Below are 25,414 nucleotides of genomic sequence, written 5' to 3'. Positions count from 1 at the left end.
CATGAAACAAATGTTGCTGGTTCAGAGTTAATGCTGGGCACTTTCAAGCTGAGAGTAACAATTTTAATAATAATGAACTCTAAGATAAAAATTCCAAAACTATATTATCTCGGTTATGTGTATTTACACAGAAAGAAACCTTTTCTTTTCTTTTTTTTGTTTTTTTTTTTTTTACATTTCCTACTGATAATGAGGGAAAACTACTTAAAATTCATATCAATAAGAAAATGCTATAATGAAAGTGTTAATAAAAGCTAACAGTAGAATTAACAGTAGAATACGGTTGTGTATTTTTTTCTTTCACCAAAAGACATTTGATTTTTCATGTCAATACATTGACTTACTTTAAAATGGCTCAGAAAATAACAACTTAAACTACAATTATTTGAGGTTTAACTTAAAATTTGTTAGCTGAAATAAATACAAATCCCTTATTATAGTTGCATTATAACAATGTGTATGGTACCAAGAAAACATGATTTTTTTGTTTCTACTGAAAAATAAATCCATCACATCTCAGATAATCCAATAAGTGCAACCAGATTGAAACATTGTCAGAACACCAAGATTTAAAATTAGAAATGGGAAAAACTAGTTTAGAAGTCATTGAATATCTTTAACCAAGGGTTGATGGAAAATAAGGAGGAGCACATGAAGTCCCAAATGATAAAATTACTATTTGTTCCTTTATAATTACTCCTCACTGGATGTCCTACCATTAAAGTAACTGGGATCCAAAGTATTACAGAATTATTTTGCATAAAATGAAAAGAATTTCATATCCATAAATTTTTCGAAAAGTCAGTAATGACTTTAATTTGGTTTAACAGATTCTTTTGTACATGGTGTGATAGAATTAACAGCTTTTTTCACTTTTGTCTTTTGGAGAAAAAAAGGAAAAGAAAACAGCATTCTTTTATTTTTTTAAATAATGATCTTAAGTGGTTGGTACCTAGAATAAAATGAGCCTAACTTACTTCTTACAAACAACTTCCCCGATAATTTCTTATGAAATTCAAATTACTGAAAAAGTTATTTAATGGAAGAAATGGGGTTTTGAAAACATTTAGAGCATTTTGAACATTATTTTTAAAGAAGTTGTTATCCTTTTGCTTAAATTCCAGTTCGTTTTTGGAGAGAAACACATTGATCTCTCAACCACACCATACTTGGAGTCTGTAGTTACAAACCCCTGTCCTTCACCCTGCTATACAACAGTTTAATCTTAATGAAATAGTTACATTTCATTAAGTAAAGCTTTATATCAATATTTTGGAACATGAGTTCCTTTTTCATGAAAATAATAGCCATTAAATTCCCAGTTTAGGTCAACAACCTCTCTGGAACCAGTGCTATATAGTGAGACTATAAACACCCAAGGCTGTAGAAGCTTCCTCAAGAGCAGAAATACAGGATGAAAGGATGCACTGGGAGGGTGGGGTCACAAGTGGCAAAGATGATGAAACAGAAACCAGATTCAGTAAAGCATTAGAGACAGTAATGCTGCCTAACAGTTAACAAATATTTACTCTCATAGGTACTACTTCTTATGACTCTATGTACTTTACATATACTAAAATATTTAATCATTATAAAATTCCTATGAAGAAGATGACATTACTGTGCCTATGGTCCAGGGGAGGAAACTGAGGCATATAGTAGTTAAAAAACTTACTCAAGTTTACATGTCTATAAAGTAGTAGGACTAGAATTCAGATCGCGATAGCCTGGTGCCAAAATTCCTGCTCTTAACCACTCCACCCTAATGCCTCTTGGCATTATAGCAAGTACCATGATCACAGTGTCTTCTCTCTTTCATCTCTCTAGAGTCACCAGAAGTATGCTGACCCACACCTCTGCAGTTTCTCAAGACAGCAGTCATTCCTCACTTGTTCTTAACTGGAGAACTTAAGGTATGTTTTTTTTTATGTGGGATGAGGGCAATTCTCTTTGTGCCAATTTCTGTGTAGGTCAAGTATGGAAGTAATCTCATATTAATATATACACATATACACACATATGCATACATACATGCATATATGTACATACATATACATGCGTGTACATATATGTATATGTATATAATCCATATATATGAAACACCTTAATAAAAATAGTATTATTTGGTGTTTACTATGTGTGAAACATATGACTTAAGTGGATAACCTTCTCTTAATAAATTGACTCAAAACTGTTTTATAAATACTTTTACCTTGTGTTATTCTTTCAATCACTTCAATTAGTCACAAGCTTTGCCATCTGAAAGTTACCATGTCAGATTTTGTGAATCCGTGTAATACGATGAATGTGGCCTAGTTTCTGCCTTCAAGAAGTCTACACTGTATTTCTCAAGATAAAACTTCTAAACAAATACATATTGGGCAGAAGGTAATGAGTTTTGTAAGAAATATACACATTAACTATTATAAGACTTTTATAGAATAGAGACATTCTTTCCACATAAAAATACAAAGCAAAGATTTCACAGAGATGATGAAATTTGATGTGGGCCCTAAGTAATTTTGGAAAGGATTTTGATGGACTTTGTATATAACCAGGACCTCTACTTTCAGAAACTTACTCCATGAATTTGAGCAAAAGAGTAACTTGCTAGAAGGATACTGAGAAGCAGTGATCTCTAGGAATGCTAGAGAATCATGCTACAGTGCAATACAGCCAGATGTAAGACCTCCCAATCATGCTTTGAGAATGAGCTCCTGCTCATGCCACAGTATACTACTGTCACAGCAACCTTGGGAACACTTTCTTGCTATAACAACCTCTGCCACCAGAGAAAATTCCTCCTGGTTCTTCTTTTTTGCATCGATATTCACAGATTAAAAAAGCAGGGACTATCACGAGTGTCCATATTCATGCTACAAAGGAAAAGAAGAGCAACTATCTGGCATCTTTCCAGTGAGAGGATGGCTGAGCACCTTGCCAAGATTCCCAGGGGGTTCAGATGCCCTATGATCTAAAGAGTGGCCACAGTTAGTCAAAGGTGGTGGGAGAATAGAAGAGTATTCCCTGAAGCACAAAAGGCATCAGAGAAAGCATCAATATAAAGCTGCCTGCAGTGTCGCCGGAGAAATGAGCATCATGTGGTATTTCTGCAGTGTAAGAGTCCATGGAAAGGGTTGGAAGAAGTGATGGGAAAGCAGAAAAGACTAGAATGGAAACTAGGTCAGATTATAGACCTTGTTAATTATCAAGCAAAGGAATTTAGTGTTTTTTTTAAAATCTGTAATGGGGAGTCATGGAGGCTTTGAGCGGGGGAGGGGGGAGATTTGGCTTGGCGCATGTAAGCCTTATTGAAAAAGATAAATTTATTTGACACCTGGTTCTTTTTGATGCTAATTTCTGCTGTTAGGATTTGCTTTGTGAAATGCTTTAGTCTGAATTTCTAACAAGATAACTTGGAGATTTCATCTTCTTCCAATATGATTTTGATTTTGAATAATACATGAGAAAGAATGACATAAAATCATTTTCATATCCCATGTCTCATGAGATGTTTTAAAAAAGTCCTCATAGTAAGTGACATTTCAAAGAATTTGGCTGGTTTGAGTATTAGCAGATGCCCCCCACCCAAAGTATGACCTAAAAGGGCATTTCATCAACTGCTATAAATTATAGTTTTCATGGGTCTTTGGTCTTTTGGAAAATCACTTTGCTATTTCATTTTTTCTTTCTTCTCCTCTTCCCTTTTTTCTACCATTAAATTAAATTTGAATATGACCACTGTGCACTGTTGCTGAGCTTTAGTTTATTATCCATTTAAAACATCTGTTCTTCTTTAATTTATGTGTTATTTTACTTCATAAAAAGATTTTGGAGGGAAATATCCAAAGCAAGTCATATCTCAGGTTAGTAAAAAAAGAAACGGAAGGGACAGGTTAGAATGGGGACAAGAAGAAAACATGCTAAGCCCGAGGGAAAGGTAGTTTCTGTGATGCTGCTTCACATTGACGCAACTTGCTTGAATTTAAGGCAGAAAGAGAAACAGTGAAAGAGATTATCACCACAGTTGAGCTTCATAGTTTTGAAGGAACATTTTCTAAGCACTAAAATCTCAAATGTGTGACTTTATGCAAGGCACGTGGAGTGGTTTAAAGAGCAATCTCATCAACATTTTAAAAAATACAGAAGCAAATTTCACAGGATTAGTTATTGAAAGTTCATTTTTCCGTGATATTTAGAAATAAACAACTTCTAGATATTTGTAAACAAGATCAGTTCTGGGAAATGAATACATGTATGGAGATGTAATTTGAAAATATTTGTATGAAGGAAGCAAAAACGAGCCTGAGAAAATATGCTGTAGAGGGTCCATAGGTAAGATGTTAGCTTTTTCATTCCTTCCTTCCTTTTTCATTTCTGACTCTTATTCATTTCTTCTGTTAGTAGTTATACATTTATACTATTGGAACTATTTCTGATTAATAAGAAAACCATGGTGTCATTAACACATATGAAAGACTTAATCTATTGATCGTGGCCAAAGGAAAATGCTTTTAATCATAGACAAGTATTTTGGAGAGGAATTTCCTATCTCTTTAACTAGCTTATGATTACTTTTATCCCTTAATATACCACAGCACATGTGGTAGGCACTTATATTTTCAAAATAAATGACTATATTTTAACTGTCATTAACCATAATATGTTTTTAAGTTTTGTCTATAGGATACTTTTCTCATTTGTTTCATCAGATCTAATTCAGTTATAAAATAGCTATAAATTAGAGTGGTCTAAATGTATTTTCTTGAGATTATCAAATAGGATGTTTTCCACATTAACAATCATGGCCCCACTTGATTTCACTTGATGCTAAAAGCACTGTTGCATTGATGGAGATTAAGTTGCTAGATGATAGAGTTCCTCAATAAGGACTCCTGTTAACTTTTACTTTCCTGTGGCAAAATGAACAAAGACAAACATGGAAATAGTAATTTGGCTGTACTTTTTCAAGAGAAAGATCATTTCCAAGGCTTAGATAAATGGCACATGTCACCAGTCCTATGCTATATTTAATGTTTAATTCCAAATGAAAGTTCATATCTTTCTAACTGTAAGCATTAGACCTATAACAAACCTCAATTATGATTATGTTGCCTTTTCATTGGTTTTTTTACTTCTTTGGATATTTTCTCTAAGTGACTTATTTCACTAACTTAAGCCCAGAGCAACTTCCTGTTTATAAAGAACTTAATGGAACAAAAATGGTCACTTAGGTTTAGGGATTTATTGTCTTAGGATGGTGACCAAATAAATTAAGCTTCAGTGGCATTGCAAAAGGAATTAATGTCCACTGAAGTTTTTAAAAATAGTTTACATATTTTAATCAAAGCAAGCTTCACTTTGAATTTAAACAATTTTAAATTAGTGCAAATCTAATTATACAATCCATATTGTAAAGACACTTAACTGACAGAACCACCCAGGTGTCCCTAGGTTTAACCCTTTTGTGTAGTGACAGTCCCTGGAATGTGCCTGTAGGGACTGTAGAAGATTATGTTGTTTATCTATTAAAATTTCCAACACTATCCTGTACCACTTTTAGGATTCTAAATACACATACACACACACACACACTTATATTATATATAAATTATTATTATTATAAATTATACATAATATATTGTAATATATATTGCAAATATTAATATGCAATATATTATATGTTATATAATATATTTTATAATATATATTATATAAAAATATATATTATATAATAAAATATTTAAATATATTTTTAAAAATATATATTTATATTTTTATATATTTTATATATATTTCACTGAAGTTTCCATTAGTGATCTCTCTACCAATATATATATATTGAAATTTGAAAGCTGGTCATGAAATGAAGCTTCATGTGGTCTGTTTACTAGCTCATAAAATACAATGACTATCTTACACATAATAGTCTCTTAGTGTTTATGCATTTACTAGAGCCTGAGGCCTTTCTATGACATAGACTTTAAATACACAATTAGTTGAGACCATTCCAGTAAATAGAATCATTGTAATTGTTAACCTCTATACATTCTATGTATTCATGTGGACAGAGGACCATCACAGATTGGCACGTGAAAAGTGTTAACAGTAAAATTGCCTTTCATGTTGACTGTATCACCCTAAATATCCTTGTGTTTCTGCTGAAAATCCATCTCTTTAGAAGTGCTACTCTGTGTGTGTGTGTGTGTGTGTGTGTGTATTTAGAATCCTAAAAGTGGTACAGGATAGTGTTGGAAATTCTAACAGGTAACCAACAGGATCTTCTACAGTCCCTACAGGCACATTCCAGGGGCTGCCACGATATAAAAAGGTTAACCCTAGGGGCACCTGGGTGGCTCTGTTGGTTAAGTGTCGACTCTTTAAAAAAAAAATTAATGTTTATTTATTTTTGAGAGAGAGAGAGAGAGAGACAGAGTGTGAGCAGGAGAGGGGCAGAGAGAGAGGGAGACACAGAATCTGAAGTGGACTTCTGTCTGAGCTGTCAGCACAGAGCCCGACGTAAGTGTCTGACTCTTGATCTTGATCGGTCATGATCTCACCATTTGTGGATTCGAGTCCTGCATCAGGCTCTGCACTGCCAGCATGGAGCCAGCTTGGGATTCTGTCTTTCTTCTCTCTGCCCCTACCCTGCTTGCTTTCACTGTCAAAATAGATAAATAACCTTTAAAAAAAGGATAATCCTAGAATAAGCTGGCCTAGATGCTTTAGCAGACAAAATTCAGGAGATGGGAGCTGAGTGTTTTCCAAGTAGTATTTCTGTTATGGTGTCCAAGAAACTGCTGGCCAGTTAGTAGTGGGAAGGAAATCAGAGTAGATATCTATCAGAAAATGTCCAGGAACAGTTAGGAAGGGAGGAGAATTAAACCAGGATGATTTCAATGTCAGGGTGGGTTTAGAGGGAATATCATCAAGGGGTATGACCTCCAAATTCAGAATTCAGGTTCTTACAAGGGCTAATAGGCCAGATGGACGATTAGGACTCTGAAGGCAAGGCTCTCAAAACCTGTCTTACCTGTTTTCAAAGTGGCCTGACCCAAGGTACCTGGTCTGGAGAGCCAGGTCAGACACCTGGGAAGCTGACAGTTTATGAGTGAAGAATGCAATTTTAAAACAATCTGTTCTTTGAATGCCTTCATGGGAGATGATTGATGGTTGCTTTACTGATTGTGCGGATCAGGTCATTCCTAGTTTCAAGGCTCCCTCTACTTTCAACTAATTATCAGCTCAATTGTGCCTTTCTTATAAAGATGGCATTCACCATTTTTCTCAAACAGAAGATAAGTGAGTTTAAACCATGTTTCCCTTTGGTAGAGTATAATGTTTCAGTGACAGCAAGGATTTTTTTTTAACGTTTATTTATTTTGAGAGAGAGTGCATGTGCACGACGGGAAGGAGGTGGGGAGGAGGAACAGAAAGAGAGGAGAGAGAATCCCAAGCAGGCTTTGCATTGTCAGCTCAGAGCTCGAAAAGGGCTGATCATGACCTGAGCTGAGACCAAGAGTTGGACGCTCAACTGACTGAGCCACCCAGGTGCCCCAGTAACATCAAGGATTTTTAATTTTCATTCCCATGAAAGATTTTCTCACTGAAGTTTCCGTTAGTGATCTCTCTACCAGTTATGTGCCTGCTCACCACTATTTATTTCTGCTGTACCTACGATATATTTTCTAGGCTCAACAACAAGTCCCATCTATGTCAGCTATGCCATTGCTACCAAATTGCTCCACTAATGTGATGTCCAGAGTGACCACAATGCTGCTCTGCCAGGGTGGGCAGCTCTGCTAAAACCTAGAAAGTGCTGATGGAGCAGAGGGGAGACACTGCCATGAGTCAGGAGGAGGCAGCATGCATGGCTTTTTTTTGGATCTGCACTGTGCCATAATGCCATACCACCACCCTCTGCCACCACTGAGCTTGGGACACTACTCTGTTACATATGCTTGTTCTGATACCACTAAGAGACTGTTTTGCAGACCCTAACTCTGTATGTCTTTCAAGTTTTATGCAAAGAGGTTCCTTCCTTTAAAAAAAATCCAATTTTACAGATGAAAAGTGTATAATTTGAGGAATTTGCCAATGGCCATATAATATAGAAGTGATAGAGATATGATTTACAACCAGCCATCTGAATTAAGAGTGTCTATGCTTGAACAATTATGCTACTTAGTTCCAGGTAATCTGTAACTGAACTGAGCTACTCCATGGAAGTTTCTTCTCTTACAATGATTTATTTCAGTCCCTCATTAAAATAGATTCCTATTAAACCAGACCCACTTTAAAATATCCAGAAATACCCAACGAGGGCTTGATTTCAATAATTCCAGTATACGAATATTGGAAAATATTTATTGCCACTCCATTTTGGGCCTCTGTCTATTGTGCATTCCTGCAAGAGGATCATACTTCCTGCCCTTTGATGTCTGTCTTTGTTCACGTGACCAGCTTTGGCCAATGAAATTTAATAGAATTTGTTTGAGCTATTTCACAGCAGAAGTTTGAAGAGTCATCTCTATTTTCTCTCTATTTCAAGACCAGAATGTACAGGTAGAATTTACAGCCTGGATCCCAGCATGAAAAAGATGTGGACCAGAGCTGAAATTGACTGAAAAAAGACATGAGGGAGGAAAGAAACTTTGATTTTGTAAGGACTTTGAGATTGTTTATCATCAAGCATAACTTAGCTTAAGTTGGCTGAGAGAGGAGTCAACACAATCTTAGATCCCTGGGAAGGTCACTTGCTGCCTAGGTCTCTTCTGGGTCTGATAAAGGATCATTCTTCAGAGAAACAATCATCCTCTCTCTGAAGATATGGCTTCATTCTTCATTCATTCATTACTCAGGTAAACGTAATAGGAAAGAGCAACTGACTTGGTTGTGGTACAGGGAAGTAGAGGAAGAAGTCAAAGGTGCCATCCATGTTTGCATGAGATGTTCAATTACTAATTTGCCTTCTCCACCCTGCTCCTTCTTGGTCAAGTCCACCACAGTTGGATTTTCAATGATGTTGATTCATCCTTGAAAACTTCGTGTTAACAGATCTTTGACCATAAAGTATGTAAGAACTAGATAAACCTAGATCTGCAAATTGCTAGCTTTGTCATCTTAAGAATGTTAACTATCATTCAGACCCTCAAGATTTTCTTTTTTTTTTTTTTTTAATTTTTTTCAACGTTTATTTATTTTTGGGACAGAGAGAGACAGAGCATGAACGGGGGAGGGGCAGAGAGAGAGGGAGACACAGAATCGGAAACAGGCTCCAGGCTCTGAGCCATCAGCCCAGAGCCCGACGCGGGGCTCGAACTCACGGACCGCGAGATCGTGACCTGGCTGAAGTCGGACGCCCAACCGACTGCGCCACCCAGGCGCCCCCAGATCCTCAAGATTTTCAATGTGGACTACTGCAATAACCATTTTCCTTGTCTTCATTTCAGCTCCCTCTAGTCCCTCTCACTCTTGCCAAGTTTGTCTTTGTAAATAACATATCTGTTTATATCACTTACTTGCTTAACATCCTTCAATAAGTACTTATTGCCTACTAGACAAATCCTAAATTCTTTGACAAGGCACACAAAACTTCCATGAACTGGCCCCTACCTACACCTTCAATTTTATGTCTTGATGTTCCTTACCTGAACTTTGTGTTCTAGAAATGTTGAACTATTTGCATTTCCCTAGATGAGACCAGGGTTTTCTGTCTTCCATCTCCAAACCTCAATATATGCTGCCCCCTCTGGCTTGTCTGCCCATCCACTCAAAACTCTTGCCTTCCTGACCTTCAAGTCTGTAATCTCAGCCAGAACTGCTTCAAGCATGTGGAAAAACCTTTCTTATTTCCCATTAGTTAGTGTATATAGGATTGTGCTTTCTTAAACACGGGGGGGGGGGGGATCCAAGATTTAAGTATGAGATTAGGGATGGCCTTTGCACAATGAAAAGAGGCAGTCTAGACTTCTCTTTTCAGACAAGTAATGTTCCATGAGGTTCAATTAAACTCCTTAGTGTCTTACATTTAGTAAAATATATTTCTCTAACTAACTTTGTGATGCATATTTCTATCAAAGACTTCAAGCAGAAGGGAGCTGATACTGTGACTGTTATAGACCTGGGATGAAGTCATTCTTAATGTCACCTAAACACACAATAAACTGTTTTGTAATTCATGATTTGCAGGCTTTCCCTCAATTGTAAACTGTGATGAGCTTCAAGATATTAAACAGGATCTTTTTTTCATCTTTGGAACTCTAGTGCCTAACTGATTATAGGTTATTTATAAATATTTTGATTTATCTCCAGAATAGAGTAAAAATCAGATTTGACTAATATTTACTGGATTCTGCTTACTAGACACACTGTATTAGGCACTTTGGCATGTTATTTTTACAGAATTTTTAGAAATTCTATTCTTATTTTTATTTTATAGCGAAAGAAACAGAATCTTTAGAGTATAAATTATACAAAATCACATAATAAAAAAAGAGCCAGAATTGGAACTCAGGCCTCTCTGGGTCTGTGTTTTGTTATTTTTACCATATTAGAGTCTGACTTTATTACTGAAAAAGACTACTCACACAAATACCTTATGACCTAATCTCTAAAAGGAAGAAAAAAATTAACAGTTCAAAGTATTTTTCAAGTTTTTTAAAATAAATTTGAAACATCAGATTTTCAAGTTAATGCTCAAATCATACATTCAAAGAAACCTCAAGAATTAAAACAGCCTCTCAGGAAATACTACTTGAATATTTATAAATTCCATGGCTGAGCCCCAAGCAGAAGGCAGGAGGACAGGATCATCACTTAATGGGCTGGCTCCTGCCTACACACTCAGCAGTAATTGTCCCTGTGGTATCAGCACAGGTAAAGCTCCCTAGCCTTCATTTTCACCATGGAGTAGCACTTGGTTACATGTCAGAAATCTAAAATACTTAAAAAGTTACGTTAGCTCCCCCATTGCTCTCTTTCCATCTGTCCCTCGTGATTTCTGTATGCTTAGGAGGTGGCTTCCTACATGCGAACCTGAAAGCATTCATAGGTGACTGTCATTCAATATACCCTGAATGGGGGACCTCTGTGAGACCTCCTCAGTGCTCCAGTGTGTCTTGCTGTAGGCCTGAGAACCAAGTAGCCACAGACAACTCTGTCAGCAGTAAAGTCAGTCACTTGGGTCATGCTGCGCAAGGGGTTCGAGAGGATCAACACAAAAGAGCCTGGGCTGTAAAAGAAAGATACTGGCTTTGGGGTTTGACAGATTCAGCTTTTACCTCTGCACTGCCACCCATTCATTATGTGACTGTGAGGAAATGCCCAGAAGGCTCATTCCTTGACAAGATGGAGGCTCAGTGCACTGGAGACAACAGAAACACTGATTGTATCGCAGTATTGATTCACACATATTTTTCTCTGATGGAATTTTCATAGTAGGTAGAAGGTCTACCAACAAGGAAAAGATTACTTAGTGGTCTTTCCTAAAGGCAATGATTGAAGGTTAAAGGAACAGTGTCAAGAAGGGCAAGAATGTTGAAACTCATTAGGAAAAAAAAAAAAAAGAATAGAAGCTTAACATTTTGTGCTTTATAGGAAATCAAAGACTATAAACCAGGCACTATGACAATAAGACAGCAAAAGTCTTCATAAATTTTGTAGACTGTCCCAATTTGTTCATTTAGTTATTACTTTTTTACCTTCTCCATTATTATTCACATGTAAGCCTTTAAAATCTGAAAAGGAAGTGGAGAACACAAAAAGAAAGAGGGGAATCAGAAATGTTACATCTTACCATTTCAACACAGTCAGACTTGGAAGAAACATATCTTTTGCAATTGAGACATCTACAGAGAGGAGAAGAGAAGGGGATGAATTCCCCAAGACCCATGGAACAGAAAGAAAAGAAAGAAAAGGAACTAAGAAATAACGAGGCTCATGTGAGACAACCAGGCATTTCTCCTGGAGGATAACTTGCCATCTTTAAGCCTCAGTTCTCCCTTTTTTAAAATGGGAATAGTCACTGCTCTGTCACAGTGTTTCCTTGATGTTTATTGGATAACATATGTTGCACCTAGAATTTTTCCTGTCACATAATAATTCAGAGCAGAATTGGGTTTGGTACAGTTAGCAAATATTAGTCCCCTTCTCTACAGTAAGTGTTTATTTCTTTATTTGCTTATCTGTGGTGATATTTACTTATTTTAAAGCTCAGGTCCTAGTGGAGTCTTGTGACTTTGTCTTTCTTTCAAAGGAAGCACAGTAACTGGATGGACTGTCTCTGTGGATTTGCTCTTATATGACTCTTTCTCAAGACTCATATACAGCCATATCCCTCAAGTTTCTTAGTAAAGAAATGAAATTCTTTAAGAAGTACCTGTACCAGTCTCTCTCTTCTGCAAGACCAGTGCAAGGGGACAAATGGAAGCTCGTATATCTTATACCTAAACACTTAAATTCATAAACAGCCAAAAAAATATTTTATAAATTATATTCTACTTTCTCCCTTTGAGAAAATATCCTCATAATAACAAAATGCATTAAGCAATGATTTTTACCTGATTAAAACTAATCAAAATACTTCAGACTACTGAATTTAATTTTTATTGCACATGTCTGAATGTCTTGTTGATGTACTAATATTCTAATGAGTAACTTCAAAAAGACAAACATAATCATAATTTATCATACATTTGTTCATAACGTTTATTTTTATTGCCTTCATTTTAGCAAAATCACTAATTGTGCTGGTCAAAATCAAGATTTCTATATAATTTATGTTCTACTAATAGTAATGCCTAATTAGGCATCCATTACTAAATTTTAGATAATTTTGTTTAAAGAGCTTTAGTTTGGAGAATCTGCCTTGTTGAGACAGAAGCAACTAGATTCGTCAAAAGCCATACTTAAAGCTGTACTCAAATTTGAAATGAACAAAAAATTCTAGATATCACTTTAAGATATCACTTCAAAACACAATAATCAGGGTCATATGTGATAAATGGTTGGTAAGCAGAAGTGTTATGAGATATTTTGATTTCATCACATAACTTTCTATATTTGACTTCCATAAGTACTTAAAGCACTATCTCCATCCATACATAATCAGTATTACACTTCACATATGTTTTCAAGGTTTAATGTATACATAAATATATAAAAATACATGTACAAATGCATACATAAAATTTTAGAGTAACATGAATTATTTGATATCACAGATTTTTCTTAATTGCCATTTGTAAAATTATGCCAATTTGTGAGTATCTCTGGAGCAACAGATTAGAAAATAAAGCAAGAAATGGATGTTTGCCACTACTAGAAAGATACACTTCTTCATGCAAGAAACCACATTCATGCAGTTGAAAAGAAAGGATTTGACCAGTTAATGAATTTGTCTTTTCTCTTACTTGTGCGCTCTGCTCATCTTCTGCCCTGAAGCAGCGTCGGCATCTGAGGTTTTCAGTGACTCAACCCACAAACTTCCAGCTCATTCAGACACAGGTACTTGTCTGAATGGTGCTAGTCATAAGACGAGATATTTAGGGTTGTGGGTCATAGTATATTAGTACCGGTGCTGGGTCCTGAGTGACAGAGAACCCATGGGCATCTCAATAAATTTATTTTCTGTGTGTTTGTGATATGTGGGGCTTTCTACAGTAGTGATTCCAAGATAAGGATCCTGTGGAGAACAGTGTTATAGTGTTAATAAAGTGGTCAAATTAGCTCATTGAGGAAGTGATGGGGCCAAAAGTTATGAATAGATGGAGTGTGCCATGTGGCTATATGAAGGAAGAGAATTGGAGGCTGAGGGAATGGCCAGAGCAAAAGCTGTGAAGCTGGAAGTGTGACAGCTGTGTTGATGGTTTGGCATGGATTCCAGTATGGCTGAAGTTTATGTGAAAGAGAGTGGTAGGAGAGGGGAGGCCACTGGAGGGTTCAAATCAGAAGGTTGATAGGATTTTATTTATGTATGACATCAGCAGGCAGAGTCATCTTCCTAAAGCACAGCTCTGATCATCTCCCCTCTTCTCCAACCTTTAATAATTCCCTACTACTTAAAAAATAAATGTATAAATGTTCATTCTTTCTAGGCTACCTCTTAGTCCAGTCCATATGCATTGAGATTTTGTTAACTAACTATGTGGGAATGTATTTCATTGTTCCAAAGAATATATAAATCATGTTATTGTGTTTATTCCTTTAAAGGTAATTTGCCTTAGACACCATAAACTTGTATAATACCATTGCTGAGAAACAAGTATTATGCAGTTATTTCAATAGAAGTTGAGTGCTTGGAAAACACAAGACCATTAGTTATTTAACATACTGAGAGATGGTAGCTAAATGACATCCAAAGTGATAGAAAGTTTGTTTCTGGTGAGGAATAAAGTGCACAATTCAACTAACGAGAAAAATACCACAAAAGAACAAGGTTATAAAAACTCAAATTGTCAGAGGGAAAGAGCAAATATAGTATCAAAATAATGAGATAGTTCTTACAGGCAGCAATATCTACTTCCACCAAACTGAAAACTTTCAGCCAAATACAGCAAGATACTGTTAGAATTTTAGTATTTTTATGAATAGATGGTTTAAACTATTTTGGATGCATTAGCTGCCTAACATTTCAACTGAGAGATATTCTCTAACATTTCACTCAACATTAACACACTTAGAAGTAGAAACACCACTTTCACTTGGATGTGGTTATTGTGAAGGCTGAGAGAAAGAAGCATAACTGAATATGAAGTATAGAATAGGTAATCAACCATTGTTTAGTCTATTACTAGTCTATTAAGACAGTTCTGAGTAATGGTATACAGCAATTATTTATTTTCCCCATATAGCTTCCCATTATCTACATATTCTCTCTTGCCTTTTTCCCTTGTCCTTGTCCCCCAGAGCCTTCAGGGTTTTAACCCTTCTCCTCTCCCTGGGGTCTTGAGTCTCAGGGTCAATAATTTCCATTTGGAACTGGAGGTCCATGAGGAGAATGGGGATTGGATGGAACTGGTAATATTTCAGATCCTTCTGCATGAGAGTGAAATATTTACAAAACAAGCATATGTCTTCCTTGTTAATATTGACTAGCTATCATGGCATAATTACAATGTATAATTATGCTAATTAAGTCATCCTTGCTTTTCTCCATTGTAGTAAACAGATTCAGTTCTATTATTTTAGCATTGCACAGGTTGGGACTTTAGAAGGGATATAGAAAAGGACCCCACACCAGGATGAGAAGAAAAATGTATTCAACTACATGTCTTATTAAATGCCATAGTGATTACACAAAAAATAATTTGCAGTCCCTTTTGGGTAGAGAAAAAATAGCTATGAGAACTTACAGCCATTACTTTATATATTTTAATATGGCTTTAAAATATTCTAATTGGTAATATTGAAACCATCAAATTGACTAGAAGGTTATCTTCACTTTGTGTTTAAATGTAGCCTTTCCCTGAAATACATAGACTTTAAGAAATAGAAAATTGGGGCGCCTGGGTGGCTCAGACGGTTGAGCATCCGACTTCGGCTCAGGTCATGATCTCACAATTCTCAGGTTGTGGCCCCGGGTCGGTCTCTGTGCTGACAGCTCGGAGCCTGGAGCCTGCTTCCGATTCTGTGTCTCCCTCTTTCTCTGCCCCTCCCCTGCTCATGCTCTGTCTCTCTCTCTCTGTCTCAAAAATAAATAAAACATTAAAAAAAAATAGAAAATAACTTCTAGTAATCACAAGGACTGAAGCAGTTCTGAATTGCTCACCACAAAGTCATCTTAAGAAAAACGACTTCTATGGAATTGCTTTAAGAATGTGAAATCACATACTGAAATAATTCACTCTTTTCCAAAGAAGAATATACTTTGTATTTTGTTTAACACACCATGGCGCTTTATATAAAGTGATGTACTAGGAAGATATGATGAAATGAGCAATGAAGCTAAAAGTAGGGCTCTTAGATTCTCCTCCCCTTGCTACCATCACTCTCCTCTACATCCTTCAGGTTGCAGGTCACTCTCAACACATCAGCTCCTTACACTGAAACTGAACAGGTTGGATTAAGGCATTGTTTTCTTGGGTTAGTATTTGGAAATTTAGGTTTCCACATAAGAGTCCCAGAATGGTGAATAGTGGGCTATGGGAGGAGTGGCAGGTTGAATAGTGGATTCAATCCCCATGTCAAAAAGGTAGCTCCACTTTATCTTTTTATTTTTGGACTTCAGTTATGATTTTTTTTTGGAAAAAAAAATTCCCCATTAAAACTGCTTACAAACCACAATTCTCTTTAAACTTTAAATTTAGTTTACATCTGTCTTTATTAATTAGCATACAGTGTTGATGTGTGATAGACATAAACTTTGTGAAGGTAGAACAAGTGAAGGCAGGCAGTAAAAAACCATTTCAATATAAATGAAGAATGAGTCCTTTAAAATATAGTTTTTCTAAGAATTTTATTCCATAAAATGTTTTCATGATCAAATAAATTTAGAAAATGCTGTAAATCTCCTTGAGATTTGCAGTGTACATTAACTGATTAAAGACACTGGTAAGTCTTTTATATTTTGTTCAACCCAGAGTTCCCCGGTCTTATTAGATGACAGAACTTCATTTTAGCGTATCTGTTACTCATTTATGGAAACATGCTGCCATAGGGAAATAGAAGTGAGGCAGAAAGAAGATACTTTATTTTCCACTGTCTCTGTAGCCAATACTTGGTGAAATCATCCAGAACATTAGTGAGCTTTACATTCACTTATTTTCTGACACAGACGTCTTGGGTTCTTGCTACAGCATCTATGCCAAATACTGCCTGACATACTGACACAGAAGCTTCCAGTATTGGTTAAAGATGACTTAATGCAGAATCCACTATACAGGACTATAGATTGAAGAAATAATTGTGAGTTTCTTTTCATGTCATGTCTTTTTAATAATAGAAATGGAATCCATTTACAGACAGGAAAAATACTTAGTTGCCATAAGAATGATATGCGTTCCTTAATAAAGAAAAATCAACTGAAGTCTTCAGATAAGAAAATTCCACTAATTAGTGGTTTCACAAACTACTGATTGGTCTTCTGAACTTAAAAATATTAAATGCATTTAGCTATTAGTCTAATCGTGTGTTATTTTAATCAAGATTTTTCTTGCATCTGTAGTGAGCAACAGCATTATTTTTAAAATTTTTTTTTAATGTTTATTTATTTTTGAGACAGACAGAGTCAGAGCATGAACAGGTGAAGGTCAGAGAGAGAGAGACACAGAATCTGAAGCAGGCTCCAGCTTCCGAGCTGTCAGCACAGAGCCTGACGCGGGGCTCGAACTCATGGACTATGAGATCATGACCTGAGCCAAAGTCGGATGCTTAACCAACTGAGCCACCCAGGTGCCCCACAACAGCATTATTTTATGTAAACTAACATAAATTACTGTGATTGTGAATTGAATTATTCTACTGTAGCAAAAGAGGTAGAAATGAATCAATTGCCAGTTCAAGAAATCACAAATGTTATCTCTTTGAAGTTCCACCATTTTGTCTAGTAGTAAATATCCAAACAAGAATAATATTTAAAAATATTAAAAATTTTAGATAAACTGTTCAGATTATAGGAAGAGATAGTAAAAGATATTAGATTTTTCCTATCATAACTTATGGAAGAAATTATTGTTTTTTCAAAAAAAAAATTTAACGTTTATTCATTTTTGAGAGATGGAGAGAGAGTGTGAGCTGGGGAGAGGCAGAGAGAGAGGGGACAGAGGATCCCAAGCAGGCTCCGTGCTGATAGCAGCAAGCCCAATGCAGGGCTCAAACTCATGAACCATAAGATTATAACCTGAGCTGAAGTCAGACACTCAGTCAACTGAGCCTCCCAGGTGATGCAAAAATTTTTAAATTGAGATGTAACATACACAAAGCTTAAGAATACACCTTAGTGAGTTCTTAAATATGGATGCACCTGAGAACCACCAATGAGATCAATACATAGAACATTTCCAGCACCCTACAAGCTTTCTTAGGGCCCATTCCTAGTGGATACCCATCTGCAGCACCACTAAGATAAAGATAACCATTATTCTGATTTCTTTAACCATGGATTAATTTTGCTTTTTCTTGAACTTCATATAAATGAAATCATGTAGTATGCCATATACACTTGATTTGTGTCTCACTTTGTCATACTGTTTGTGAGGTTCATTCACATTTTTGGGTGGAGATATTATAAAAAATTTTTTAAACGGAATAAAAAAAAATGTAATGATGCAGACATTCCTGGACATGTCTTTGTAGAACACATACACTTACGTCATAGGTAGACATGGGTGTGTAGTCTTAGTAAACAATGGCAAACAGTGGTTTTAGTGGATGCGGCATGTTTATTAGGAAAAAAGACCATGTGAATCAGTGTTATCCCATTTAAATGTTCTTAAGAACTCATATAGATTGAACCTCTTATATTAATTAATTGGAGAGGACCCAGGGAAAAAGTGACATGTTAAAATTCATGTAGCTCACAAATGCCATATCTTTATCTGATACTTTCATGTCTTGTTTTTTTTTTTAAGTTTATTTATTTATTTTGAGAGAGAGAGAGCATGGGAGGTGGGGGGAGGGTGGATGGAGAGGGGGAGAGAGAGAATCCTAAGCAAGCTCCACACATCAATGCAGAGGCTGATGTGGGGCTCAGACTCACAAATGGTGGGACTATGACCTGAGCCAAAATCAAGAGTCAGACACTTAACTGGTGGAGCCATCCAGGTGCCCCTCACTTCTTGTTCACTCCTCTCCCCCAGCCACCATTCCTACACTCCTCCCCTTGAGCTGAAGCATGACACATAGATAGAATTTGAACTTTCGAGTCTGGCAAGTCTGGATTCAAATCCCTTTTCTGCAACCCTCCATCCCCAGTCTTGATCATCTCCCCTGTACCTGATACAACTTAACTTTCAAGTTCTTGTGAGAATTAAATGAGTTAATGTATGCAAAAAGCCTGAAGTATAACATGGTCTCAGATTTTTTTGTTCTTACTGCTTCTACATTCTTTTGCTTCCTGAAATATATCCTTAGGCATATTACTTAAAGATTTAGAGACTTTAATTCTTTATTTTTTTTAAATAAGCCATAATTCTATCTCTTCTGCCAATTCCATATAACTCATATGAATATTAACTGATAATATAGTAAAAAAAAACAATTCTCTTACTACATGCAATAAAGATTCACATTTGGGAAATAGAAACAGCTACATCCAGGGAGGAATTAAAAATTATATATCAACTGTGCATATTTTATTTAGTGTAAATTTAAATCTGTATTTATTTTTCAGTGTTTAATTTCAGGTCAGGACTTTTCCTTTGTCTAAGGGTCTACTTTGGAATCCAGACTTTGTTGTGTAGAAAATACCTATAGGGTGAGGTCAGTGATAATGTTGGAGTAGGGACATCTAGGGACTATCCCTCCCCAGAAACACCTAAGCACTTGTCAAAAACTGTAAAACTATCCTTACTGGAATGCAGGAAGATAGTCAAAAGTTTGGAGCAACTGAGAGGATACTTCACCAGGAGAAAGGTCACTGAAACAAGATAAGATGTTTTAACTAACCTAGATCTACCCCTTACCTTGGTGCACCAGCAATCTTGAAAATGACAGCCTATCCCTACTGTAAGCACTTGGTTCCAGAGGTAACAGAGTGAGTTTTGTTCCCAAGGAATTGTGCTTATCTGGTTTTGCCTAACCAGGAGTCTCCCTTTGTTTTGCTTAACTCAAAACTCTACAACACTGAACAGTAATAAAGTGCTCAAAAACAATAAAAGCCAAATGAACAAGCCACTGCTGTCTAGTGTGAAAAATAATAGTAGAAATAAACAATAGATGTGCCAAAAGCCTGGAAGGAAAAGCTGAGTAGTGAGGTTTTGAGGGAGAATAGGAGGTTTGAAAAATTGCCACATATACAAAGGAACCTACAGTCCTACATACATGCTCAGCATAGGACACATACTCAGAAAAGATCTGAGGAGCCCAAAAGCTTTCAACTGTATCTGACCTTTAGTATCAGTGCAAGCTGGAAGTGTAGACTAAGACAAAGTTGTAAATGGCCTGGAGAAGTATTTAGGGAATGCCACAACACAGAGTCAATATGAAAAGACTTAGAGTGTGATTTTTAAATTTCTTTTTTTTCTTTTTTGTTTGCACATAATAAATGTTCACTTTTCAATAAAAGATTGTGAAGCATGCAAAGAAGCAAATATGGGCCATACACAGGAAAAAATAATTGAACAAAAATGGTCTTAAGTAAACCCATATATTGGATGTAGTTGACAAAGAGTTTATATCAACTCTCTTAAATATGCTAAATGCACATATAACTAAAGGGGTGGGAAAACAATGGCTCAGTAAACAAAGAATAATCAACAAAGGGAAATTATGAAATGGAATGTAATAGATTATGGAGAAGAAAACTACAATGGCTGAAATGAAAAATCACTAAAGGGGTTCAACAGCAGATTTGAGCAGGCAAATGAAAGAATTGGAAAAGTTTATGGTAGGTCAAAAGAAATTATTCAGTTTGAGGAGCAGAAAGAAAATAGGATAAAAAGCAAATAGAGTCTCAGAGGCTTGTATGACACTACCAACCATTAGAACATACACAAAGAGATATGAGAGATATAGGATCATAAAGAATACTTAGAGAAATTATGGTCAAAAACTTCTCACATTTGATGGAAAATGCATCTATGGAGCTCCATGGATACCAAGTAGGATAAGCTCAAAGTTATCTGCATAGAGATACATTATACTCAAACTGTTGAAAGCCAGAGAGGAAGAGAATCTTCAAAGCAGCAAGTGAGAAATAACTTATAATGTACAAGGTATCTTCAATAAGATCAACAGATAAATTCTTTCAAGAACCCATGGAGAACAGAAAATAATGGGATGACCTACTTAAAGTACTGACGGGGGGGAGGAACTGTCAGCCAAGAATTCTATGCCCAGCAGAACTATCCTTCAAGAATGAAGAAGAAATTAAAATATTCCCATATAAACAAAAACTGAAAGAGTTAATTACTATCAGGCAAACCTTAATAGAAATGCAAAAGAGAGTCCTTCAGGCTGAAGTGAAAAGGATGCTAGGCATTAATTCAAAGCAATGCAAAGAAATCAAGAACACTGCTAAAGCTAAATATGTAGGTAAATATGAAACTAAGTATTATGGTATTTTGATTTGTAGCTCTTTCTTTTCCTGTGTTCTATAAAATGTCTATGCATAAAATAATAATTATAAATCTGTATTAGTGGATACATAATGTATAAAGATATAATCTGGGGCAATAACAATATAAGTGGGAAGGATGTGAATGTATGTGTCATAACAGAGTTTTTGTATATCATTAAAGCCAAATTAATCTCAAACTGGATTGTTAAAAAATTTAAGATGTTGGGGCGCCTGGGTGGCTCAGTTGGTTGAGTATCCGATTTCAGCTCAGGTCAGGATCTCGCAGTTTGTGAGTTCAAGCCCCATGTCAAGCTCTGTGCTGACAGCTCAGAGCCTGGAGCCTGTTTCAGATTCTGTGTCTCTCTCTCTCTGCCCCTTCTCTGCTCATGCTCTGTCTCTCTCTGTCTCTCAAAAATGAATAAATGTTAAAAAAAAATTTTTAATAAAAATAAAAGAAAAAAAACAAGTTTAAGATGCTAATTGTAATTCCCAAAGTAACCACTAAGAAAATTAATAATAAACAAAAAAGGAAATAAGGAAATCAGAATGAGACAGTACAAAAAAGTCACAATTAAGCACAAGAGAAGGAAGTATGGGGGAAATAAGAAACAATAAAAAAAGATACAGCATACAGAAAACAAATAACAAAATGGCAAGTTCTTCCCTGGTATTAATTACTTTAATTGTGTATGGATTAAAATCTCCAATTAACAAAACAAACCAAAAAAAAAAAACATGATCCATCTCTATGCTGTCTACATGTGACTCACTTTAGATCCAAAGACAAGAAAAGGCTGAAAGTAAAAAGGATCACAAAATAAATTCCATGCAAATAGAAATTTGCAAAATTCCATGCAAATAGTAACCAATAGAGAGCCACCCATCTATATAAATTTCAGACAAAATAGACTTTAAGAGAAAATTGTTGCAAGAGATTAAGAGGGACATTATGTATTGATAAAAAGTAACTTTATGAAGAAAATGTAATAATTATAAATATATATGCATCCAATTAAAAAAACCCAAAATATGTGAACCAACAATTGACAGAATTGGAAGGATAAACAGGCAATTCTATAATAACAGTTGCATACCTCAAAACCCTAATCTAAATAATGGATAGAACAACTAGACAGAAGACGAATGACAAAATAAGAGGATTTGAACAATGCATATACAGAACCCTCCACCCAACAACAGTAGAATATACATTCTCCTCATGTGTACATGGACCATTCTCAAGGATAGACAATATCTTAAGCCAGCAAACAAAATTCAATAAATTTTAAAAAGATTGTTATACAAAGCATCTTCTCCTACTACATAGAATTAAATCAATAACAGAAGAAAAACTGGAAAATTCACAAATATGTGGAAATAAAATACAATCTAACAAAACCATTGGGGTCAAGAGGAAATCACAAGGAAGGTACCTTGAGAGGAACAAAAAAAAAAACAATACAACATACCAAAACTTAATGGAATGCAGGGAAAGCATTGCTCAGAGTAATATTTATAGCTGTAAATGCCTGCAGAAAGAAGAATAAAAGATCTCAAATCAATAAAATAATTTTATACTGTTAGGAACTAGAAAAAGAGGAGCAAATTATACCTAAAACTAGCAGCAGGAAGGAAATAAGAAAGATTGGTGTATTACTCGGCAATCAAAATGAAATCTTGCCATTTGCAACAACATGGATGGAACTAGAGGGTACTATGCTAAGCGAAAATAGTCAGAGAAAGACAAATATCAAATTACTTCACTCATATGAGGACTTTAAGACACAGAACAGATGAACATAAGGGAAGGAAAGCAAAAATAATATAAAAACAGGGAGAAGGACAAAACATAAGAGACTCTTAAATATGGAGAATAAACAGAGGGTTACTGGAGGGGTTGTGGGAGTAGAGATGGGCTAAATGGGTAGGGGGCATTAGGGAATCTGCTCCTGAAATCATTGTTGCACTATATGCTAACTAATTTGGATGTAAATTTAAAAAAAATGAAATTTTTAAAAAATGAAGATTGGTGAGGAGATATATATAATAGAGAGTAGAAAAATTATAGAGAATATTAAAGAAACCAAAATTTGGTTCTCTGAAAGATCAAGAAAATTGACAAATCTTTAGCTGGATCAACTAAGACAAAAAGAATGAAGACACTGTTAACTAATAAAAAATGAAGGTTGGAACATTACTACAAACCTTACAGAAATAAAAGGAATTATAAAAAATACCATGAACAATTGTACATCAAAAATTTGTAACTTAGATGAAATGGACAAATTCCTAGAAACACATAAACTACCATAACTGACTCAAGAAGAAATAAAAGAATATTTCTTTTAAAAGAACATGAAAATACTTATAACAAGTGAAGAGATTGAAGCCATAATAGTAATAATAATAATAATAATTTAAATAAAAAGAAAACTCCCAAAAAAGAAAAGTCCGGAACAAGAGGGCTTTGCTGGTGAATTCTACCAAGCATTTAGACAAGAATTAACACAAAGCATTCTCAAGCTCTTCCAAAAAATAGAGAAAGAAGGAATATTGAACATATTCCATGAGGCCAGTAGTATTATGATACCAAGAAGCAAATGTTCATGACCTTGCATTGAAAATTTTTCCTTAAATATGACACCAAAACATGAGCAATGGTTTCTCAACATGTTAAACATAGAATTACTATATGACCCAGTAATTCCTGTCCTAGAAAAAAACTCAAAAGAATTGGAAACAGGTACTAAAACAAAGAATTTGTACACAAGTGTTCATAGTAGCATTATTCACAATAGTTAAAAGGTGGAAATAATCCAAATGTACATCAGCAAATGAATGCATAAACAAATGTGATATATCCATACTGTAAAATATTATTCAGCTATAAAAAAAGAATGAAGTACTGATACATGTTACACGTGGAAGAATCTTGAAAACATTATGCTAAATGAAAGAAGTCAACATATAATAGACCACATATTGTATGATTCTATATATATGAAAAATCTAGAATAGGCAAATGCACAGTGACAAAAAACAGATTAGTGGTTGTTAGGGTCTGAGAGAAGGTAATGGGGAGTGACAACTTAATGGGTATAAAATTTCCATTGTTGGGTGATGAAAAATTCTAAAACTAGTAAAGATTGCACAACATTGTGAACACACTTAATGCCACTGAGTTGCATATTTTAGAATGGTTAAATTGGTAGATTTTATATGATGTGTATTCTACCAAAATAAAGAGACATGAAAAAAAAAACCATGATGTATCACTATCAACTGGTAGTTTGTGTTTTGTAAAACAATGGGAAAAAATAGAGAAACTTGGGAGGCAATTTGGTAAATCATTTTCAATATTTTCCTTCCACCAATCTTTCACAATTGCTTTGTTCACACATAATTTGACTCAAAAATTGGAGCAAGCATATAAAACCATTGCAGTTAGTTTTTAATACAAGCAAAATCCTCTTTTTGCACTTTTATCTTATTCATTTTTATAGAATTTAATTAGAATATGTAATTATATATTAATATACATGTTAACACACTTATTTATAGAGATGAGACCAATAGTAGCTTGGAGAAGAAACACAACTAATTCTTTTTAAGTTTTTTTTTTTAATTTATTTTGAGAGAGAGAGAAAGAGAGCGTGCATGTGAGGAGGAGGGGTAGAGAGAGAGAGAGAGAGAATCCGAAGCAAACTCCGCACCAGGCATGGAGGCTTAATTCCCCACACGGTGAGATTATGACCTGAGCTGAAATCAAGAGTCAGAAGCTTACCCGACTGAGCCACCTAGTACCCCAAAACATAACTAATTATTTTTAAGTTAGTTATTAACACTAATTATTAATAAGGAGCCCAGCTTTCAGAAACAGAGGGAGTGAGTACATTGAGGAATATGCTACTAGCATGTTCTGGGCACCAGAGGCAGCCACCATTATATTTTTACAGAAAGGATCAAGAGTGTGCATAATTCAGGGGTCAGTTGAAAGAGCTTCAGTTGTGGTTAATATATGTATAGTGAGCTTTGATTCACAAGACCTTTTTCTCATCTACTATGTGAACCTTAAGAATGCAAAGATCTTACCTACATCATTCATAAATGGGCCCGTGGTGCCTATAAATAGTCCTTGCACGTAATCAGTTCTTAATAAATATCCATGACCAAGAAATGACTCAACAAAAGAGTTTT

General features: G+C 35.3%; 1 long non-coding RNA gene across 1 annotated transcript in view; it reads left to right on the top strand.

Moving 5' to 3' along the window:
- Positions 1-25,414, top strand: part of LOC125937942 (uncharacterized) — a 144,721-nt gene that overhangs the window by 21,692 nt on the left and 97,615 nt on the right. Inside the window, exon 2 of the long non-coding RNA XR_007462557.1 lies at positions 1,828-1,913. This is a non-coding gene — a long non-coding RNA (uncharacterized LOC125937942). The remainder of the gene's footprint in view (positions 1-1,827; positions 1,914-25,414) is intronic.

The sequence above is a fragment of the Panthera uncia genome (assembly GCF_023721935.1).
Source record: "Panthera uncia isolate 11264 chromosome B2 unlocalized genomic scaffold, Puncia_PCG_1.0 HiC_scaffold_24, whole genome shotgun sequence".
NCBI classification, from domain to species: domain Eukaryota; kingdom Metazoa; phylum Chordata; class Mammalia; order Carnivora; family Felidae; genus Panthera; species Panthera uncia.
Note: the sequence above shows the minus strand (reverse complement) of the source record. Positions and strands in the feature narration are given on the sequence as shown.